Source organism: Myotis daubentonii, chromosome 3 (assembly GCF_963259705.1).
Source record: "Myotis daubentonii chromosome 3, mMyoDau2.1, whole genome shotgun sequence".
In the NCBI taxonomy this organism is placed as follows: Eukaryota; Metazoa; Chordata; class Mammalia; order Chiroptera; family Vespertilionidae; genus Myotis; species Myotis daubentonii.
The window spans coordinates 144,423,702-144,431,917 of NC_081842.1; the positions used below are offsets into that span (position 1 = coordinate 144,423,702).

At 41.5% G+C, this 8,216-nt stretch overlaps 1 long non-coding RNA gene across 4 annotated transcripts in view; it reads left to right on the plus strand.

Moving 5' to 3' along the window:
- LOC132230772 (uncharacterized) overlaps positions 1-8,001 on the plus strand; it is a 392,295-nt gene extending 384,294 nt beyond the window's left edge. For all 4 annotated transcript variants that reach the window (XR_009451933.1, XR_009451931.1, XR_009451932.1 and 1 more), the window contains one exon: positions 7,719-8,001. This is a non-coding gene — a long non-coding RNA (uncharacterized LOC132230772). The remainder of the gene's footprint in view (positions 1-7,718) is intronic.
- Positions 8,002-8,216: the final 215 nt, after the last annotated feature.

Here is an 8,216-nt window from a genome sequence, read left to right on the forward strand (position 1 = left end):
AGGAAGTCCCGCCTCAATTGTTCTCTCTCTCCTATGGAATAAAAACCTAACCCCACATAGAGAAGAGCAATAAACTCTTATTCTTAGGACACTCATGAAAGCTCATTGCAGCTTAAAGAGTGTCCTAAGGGACAGGACTACATCTTGGGCCCAGACCTGCATGTCCGAGTGGAGCAGTACCCAGAAGGTCCCATTTCCAAGACCCAGGGACAGAGTGTCTGCCTAACTAATAAGAACAACAGAGAACACACCCCAAACCTCACCACTTGGCCAATAGGTGTTGAATGGCTAATGCTAGTATAGTTCCCAAGTTACAGATGGGAAAAACTAAGAACAGAAGAATTAAACGAGTTGCCCCAAATCCCACAGCCAATCAATGGAAAAACACATTTTAGTCAAGATAATCTGGCTCCAAAGTCCACATAAGGGCTGTGCAATCCTGCAGAGGATTGTTGAGAGGAATGAGGAAAATCAGAAGGGTTGGCTGATTCAGAATAGAGGAAAGTGCTCAAGGGAACATCTGGTTTTAAGAAAGGGGTGCAATAAACAAGACCAAATTTAACAGAGCTGATCAACCAGGTTAGGGATGGAAGGTTTCCACTGGACTTTGCAATTTAGAAAATTATCTGACTTTAGCAGTAAGTAATTTCAATAGAATGGTAAATATTGAAACCAGGATCCACTGGATTCAGAAATGAATATGGAGTGAAAAAGATATCCCACTTTCCCCAAAAAGTTTGGATAAGAAGAAGATTGATGCACAGGTAATGAATGACATGGGAAGATGGTTGGTTTTCAAGGATAAATGTGATTTGAGCCTATTTACAAGACAAGGGGAAGCAGATAGCAAATAGAGATAGCAAATAATAAATAGAGAGAAAAATAAGACAAATAAGGTAGTATAAGGTTTGTTGATGTGTCTGGGATACATATTGAGAGAGTTTTCTAGGAATACAAATACCCTTATGTAAATATTAAAAGATATATAATTGGTATGGTTCCAATCTATTTGTTATGTGAGATAAAAACTTATCTTTTCTTATAGACACATATATTAATCTCACATATATCTTTCGTATAGGTTTTCTTGAATGAGTTAGCCAGGAAAAAGTTGTTGCATCTTCACTGATGTGTGATATGCACTCTGTCAGAACACAGCTTTTGGTAATGGTGCAATAAACAACTGTCACTCTAATACGGAAACATGTAACAGATACAATAGCTCAATCATTCCATCTAACTTGACAAAATGGAAAATGGCTTGGAAAAGGAGAGACCAAAGCACCAGGTCGAAACAGCAAGGTAGGCTGAGTGTAGGTGTCTACTATTACAGTGATGTCTTTGAGGACAGAGACTGTGTACACATTCACATCTTTATTATCATTCCTAGTACAGCAGCAGAAGCCACAAAATGTCACATGTATTGAGATATACATTTGTATAAATCGATTATCAACATTTTAAAGCACATGCCTATTTCATCTTATATTTGACAATTAGTAGAACTTCTAGAAATACTGAAATTTCAAATACAGCCATGCAGTCTGAGAGATTTAGTCAAGACAGCCCATTGCTCTGGTCAACCTAGAAGGCATTCACCTGGCACAGGCACTGGAAACATTCTTCCTCATGCTTCTAAATACTCGACTGTGTGGATATGATTGGTATGCTCTGGTCTGTTTCCATAATATTCATCTTATTCTAAACATTCACTCCTTTCAATAAGGCAAATACAGTACATTTGTCATTTTAAAACATGCATTGCTTTTTACTCCAAACGTGTGAGGTGGGTTTATCTTATGTATATCTTTAATATTAACACTGTTTAATGAAAAAGTTTTCATTTGGAAATAAAATTGACATTGGGAACTTTAACTTGGCTGTCACAGTGGGTTGCATGGAGGAACTTGGCCAAGTTTATCAATCATATTTGGCCTAGTTTTCTGCATATGTTTGCAAGATGCAAAAGCCAGTTTATTGCTTGAGGCACAGGAACCTGGAGGTAAAGTTTGGAACTTGTGCCATTTAATCCAGGGGGTGTCTTTCCTTTTGCCTAGATCTTGCCTAGAGAGGTCTGATTGTACCAGTAGAGCAAAAATAGAAGAATAATTCTCTTTGCCTTTCATCAGCTCTGGAGTTTTATAGAATATTCTTGTCAAGCATTTTTGGGAACACAGGTGCAAAACAATTTTTAAATATAAGCTTTGTAGTGAAAAAATACAGTTTTAGGTATGAATGATTGTACAAATGTGAATTAAATAAAAACATTCTCTTTCTTTAGTGGTTCTCAATTCCTTGTGGAAGTTGTCACTTAAAATGGGACGCCATAAAAATATTTTTGCACATATGAAGTTAGTCCCCTATGTAACATATTTCAGAATTTTTGATGAATCAATCACACAGTTAAAGGTCATATAGTTATAGCTGATTCAAACCCTGAAATGAATAGAGATGTCAAAGCATTGAGCATATTGGATGTTTACACATGAATAAGCAAGATGACAGAATTTGTTTTCAAGCAGATCTATTTTTTTGCCTTTGTGCATTTTTGGTAGTTCTTTGACTGGCTGTTTTTATGGATTATTTTTTAAATATTTATGTTAGCATGTAATTAGCATATATATATGGTGGGCTATGTAAATGATCCCCTTTTATAAGAGAGGAAAAATGGGTATGGGTTTTTGTTTTCCTTACTAAATGTCTCTAGACTATTTAGGGGATAATTTGCACTTTTTCTTTTTAAATGGAGTTAATAATTTTAAGTGATGCAGCTGCCTGATAAGTTCCATTTTAAAAATATATATATTATTGATTTCAGAGATGAGGGGAGAGGTAGAGAGAGATAGAAATATCAATGGTGAGAAAGAATCATTGATTGGCTGCCTCCTGCACACCCCTTACAGGGGATTGAGCCTGCAACCCATGCATGTGCCCTTGACCAGAATCGAACCCAGGGCGACACTCTAGCCACTGAGACAAACCAGCTAGGGCAAGTTCCATTTTTAAGTAAAGGATTTTAATCTATCAGGGCAGGTGTTTGAGTTTCGGGATTTGGAAGAACAGAATTCTGACACATTTTTTACTTTTTACTTTCACCACATTTGGCATTTGAATGGTGTTGTCACTCTTAGCTATCAAAGGAAATCTTGCACTATTCTCATAAAACCTTCACAGAACCAGACACCGAAACGCTGACTCAAAGTCACGACATTCCTCTGGGGGGATTCTTCCTGTCACTCTTCTCAGATCACTGGAAAAGGTCATATTTGAGGAAGATGTTTTAATGAAGTTTACCAATTTTTTTTAATGCAGTGTGTGTATGTATAGGCAACTGCAGGTGCCCCAGAGAGGGACTGTTTGTAGTGCTTTAGATTGTTGAAAAGTAAATTGGCCAGTGAGAAATAGGCAAGAAGTGGAGATGAGTGGCTCTCATGACTTCCAAGCTGCTGTGCACTCTGTATTTCTGTCTCCCTTGGGATTTGCAGATTTATTGAGAGAAGCATTTTCAACTAAGTAATCCCTTACATCTCAACATGTGTTGGGACATAATGGAACATCCACTGTAGAATTACTATGAATTCTAGTAAACATTCGAGGCATGAAAAAATTTATTTGTGAACACTGAGAGCCTCATGATACTTACAATCATATAGCACTGCCCTGGCCAGGTGGCCCAGTTGGTTGGAACGTCATTCTGTGCATCAAAATGTTGTGGGTTTCATTCCCAGTCAGGGCACATACCTAGGCTGCGGTTCAATCCCCAGTCTGGACTTGTATTGAAACAATGATCTCTCTCTCTCTCTGTCTCTCTCTCTCTCTCTGTCTCTCTCTCTCTCTTTCTTTCTCTCTCTCTCTCTCTCTCTCTCTCCCCTCCCCCCCCTCTTGTCTCTCTCTTTCCCCTCTTGTCTCTCTCTAAAATGAATAAAAACATATCCTCAGGTGTATACTAGAGGCCCGGTGCACAAAATTCGTGTGCAGGCACGGTCCCTAGGCCTATCCTGAGATCAGTGCCATCTTCCCTGGCTGCCGACAGTCAGCCCTGCCACCTGCTGCCACCCACCTGGGTTGCCAGTTTGCCATTGGGTGATCAGAGCCTGATGGCTGGGCAGGGGAGGAACTGAGAGGTTGGCCCTTCCTGCCTGCTCACCGGCCCCACCCCCACTGCAGGTCACCCTCTGTGTGTGGGGCCTTGGCCTAGTGCTGCCCGCATTCCCCTCCACCCACCCTAGGTCCCCGTTTGCCATTGGGCGATCAGAGCCTGTGGGCAGGGGGAGTGACTGTGAGTTCAGCAGTTCCCACCTACTCACCAGCCCCATGCCCACCGCAGGTTGCCCTCTGTTTGTGGGGTGACTGATGAGGTGGGGGCCTTGGTCTGGTGCCACCCACATCCCCTGCCATCCCCGCCCCCGGGTCCCTGTTTGCCATCGGGTGATGGGAGCCTGCTGGCCGGGAAAAAGGACCAAGAGTTGTTCAGTGCATAGTGACTGGTTGAGCAGTCGCTCTGGTTGTTCTGCTATTATGGTTGCTGGCCTTTTATTATATAGGATTTCTAAAAAATCATATAGCACTGAATTTGCTTAGGTATGTTATAATTACATCTGCCTGTCTTCTCCACTATATTGGAATTTAATTCAGAGTAGGGAGAATTACCTTTATAAGATTTCCAATACATGGTACAATATTTATTATTTCAGAAGTATTCACTAAATCAGGGGTGGGCAAACTTTTTGACTCGAGGGCCACAGTGGGTTCTTAAACTGGACCGGAGGGCCAGAACAAAAGCATGGATGGAGTGTTTGTGTGAACTAATATAAATTCAAAGTAAACATCATTACATAAAAGGGTACGGCCTTTTTTTTTTTTTAGTTTTATTCATTTCAAATGGGCCGGATCCGGCCCGCGGGCCGTAGTTTGCCCATGGCTGCACTAAATGGTAGTTGAATCAAGAAAATAATGAATGAAGAAGTTTAATGACTCATCAGGATTTCTCCATTTTTTAATCTTCTTTGAGGTCATGTAAGTTTTATTGTTTGTATAGGAAGTGTCAGGAATTCATATGCATAGTTTCCCTTTTGCGTTGACTGACATTGTCAAGGACTTCTATATTTACTGGAGGCCTGGTGCACAACATCTGTGCACTGGGGGGGGGGGAGGAGGGGTCCCTCAGCCAAGCCTGTACCCTCTTGCAGTCCAGGACTCCTTAGGGCAGTGGTTCTCAACCTTCCTAATGCCGCGACCCTTTAATACAGTTCCTCATGTTGTGGTGACCCCAAACCATAAAATTATTTTCATTGCTACTTCATAACTGTAATTTTGCTACTGTTATGAATCGTAATGTAAATATCTGATATGCAGGATGTATTTTCATTGTTACAAATTGAACATAATTAAAGCATAGTGATTAATCCCAAAAACAATATGTAATTATATGTGTGTTTTCTGATGGTCTTATGTGACCCTGTGAAAGGGTAGTTCAACCCCCAAAGGAGTTGCAACCCACAGGTTGAGAACCGCTGCCTTAGGGGATGTCTGCCTGCTGGCTTAGGCCCATTCCCCATGGGGAGCTGGCCTAAGCTGGGAGGCAGACATCCTCCGAGGGGTCCTTAGCACTGCCGTGGAGGCAGGAGAGGCTCCCACCACCACTGTGCTCGCCAGCCATTTGCCAGCCATGAACCTAGCTCTGGCTAGCGGCACTTCCCGTGGGAGCTCACTGACCACCAGGGGGCAGCTCCCGCCTTGAGCATCTGCCCCCTGGTGATCAGTGCACGTCATAGCAACTGGTTGTTCCACTGTTTGGTGAATTTACATATTAGGGTTTTATTATATAGTATAGTAAAAAGGACACTGGAGTTATCATACAAATACTTGCATTTAAATTTTGCTTCACTGCTCACATGCTGTGAAAATTATCTATCTTCCCTGAGCCTTCATTTAGTCATCTCTAAATCGGGTTAGTAACATCTCCATAATTGCTATTTCACAAAGTCATCTTTCTCCCTTTATTCAGAAACTCTTGAAATGTCCCATAATCTTAAACTGCCTAGTTTATATAGTAAGGGGGAAAAAAAAGCTTGAAGTATGTCGTGATGCTTTAAAAAAAATTCCCTGTAAACCTTGTTACCCTGCAGCTGCCACAGTCATAAAATCAGTGGCCTTTATTGCTTTAGGTGTGGGGTGGATACAGTCTATTCTAGAACAAATGTGTCATTGTGCATTTGTTACCAAAGTTTTTACACAAGCTATGATTTGTTGAAAATGCTAAAGCTGCCATTTATATATTGAGAAGAAAGCCTGAGGATATAAGACTAAAGCTTATAAAAGTGGGACCTAACCACATCCATTCCCCCACCCCTTCCCCCTTCAGTGGTGCAAATAATGCTTGATGAGAGATTGGGAATAGGAACAAAAAGGACGTTAATATAAAAAGAAAACAAGAAGGTTAAGGAAGGAGATGAGAGCTAAAGAGGCCTTGTCAACGTCCCTCCCTCCAGCTCTGAGGAAATGCTCCTGGGAGTCTCTAAACCACCTTGGTGTGGGCAGTAGAGTTGAAAGGGCCTGTTGAGAAATGGCCATTCTACTCACCTCTCCTTCAGGTACCTCACGTCTTAGAATTGGTTCTGGTGGGGCAGAGATACTGAACTGAGCTTTCAGTAGGAGTCAGCACACCTTCTAGGGGTCCCGGTGTCACTGAGAAGGGAAATCTGGCAGAGACTGCGCCTCTCCACCTGGGGTCCCAGCTGCACACAGACAGGCCTCTGAGGTGAAGATTGAGGAGTGAGCGCTGAGATGAAGAGCCTGGTCAGTCAGGGAAGACAGACAGAAGCAAGCATTGCCCCATGCCTATGCTGAAAGGACCATCCCAAACTCTTCAGGACAGGTATAGTGAAGGCAGAGACCGAAGCCCAAGGAGAAGGCTGGGTTCGGTTTGTCTAACTCAGGATGTAGCAGGCCACCCAGGAAGGGCACTAATGGAAGCAGGTGCTCCGCTCCCACCACTACAATATTGCACACATTTCTTGAGGAGATGCCGGTCTGTTAGGAGAAGGGAGAAGGGAGAGAAAACCCAGGAAGAGTAAAAATGTACCCCAAACTGACTATTAATGAAGAACCTGAGTCATCACAAATGAACAAGCTTTACATTTTGTGTTTTGTTTTGCTTTTTATACCAAGTGAGAGTGAAGACTTTTGAGCAAGATGAGGTCAGTTATGTGATGGGAAACGCAATTTTTTTTTATCCTCACCTGAGGATATTTTTTCAATTGATTTTTTTTTTGAGTGGAGGGGAGGGAGGAAGGAGAGAGAAAGAGAGAAACATGGATGTGAGAGAGACAGACTGACTGGTTGCCTCTGGCACTCATCCCGACTGAGGTCGGGGACCGAGCCTGCAACTGAGGTATGTGCCCTTGACCAGGAATCAAACCCATGATTCTTTGGTCCCTGGGCTGATACTCTAATCACTGAATTTAATCTGGCCAGGGCTGGAAACACAGGGTGTTTTTGTTTAAATTACATTTTGCATATCTGTGTTATAATGAGTACATTTCTAATCAGCCCCACTAGTTTGCCTGTATCTTTGTTTATAACTTATATATGTATAGTGTTCTCCTTTATAGTTTATCAGTTTGTAATATTTTGTTGGGTACAGAATGCTTTTACATATACCCTCTCTGTTTCTTCCCATAACATTGTAAGGTAATGTCAATATTATTATGTTTCAGGTGAGGACATCGAAGATTTGTTCAGGACCAGGTAGCTGATGAGAGAGAGAGAAAGAGAGAGAAGAAAGAGCCCAACTGTCAGCCCAGGTCCTCCTCCTCCTTGCTCAGGAGCCACCACACATGCAACTCTATGGGGCCTCACTTTGTTTCTCTCTGGAACTCTCTACTCTCTTTGCAGATTATTTGTTAGGACCTCTTACACAATTTTCTTTTTAATTTAAGGCCATGTTGCCGTGAAGCTTTGTCATGATGTATTTAAATAAAATAATCTTTTGTTATCTAGCATGCCACTGATTCTTTTAATTTTGTTGTTTTAGACAACATCTCAGCAGAACAGTCTGTCTAGGTAATAGTTTATGAGTACATCTGGGCAAAACAAAATGACCTATGGAAAATGCATTCTAATCATGTCATATTTAGGAAAAATGTAAAAAAAAAAAAGAAGAAGAAAAGGGAGTCAATATTTTATACACTCAAGGTCAATATTCTATGTCATTG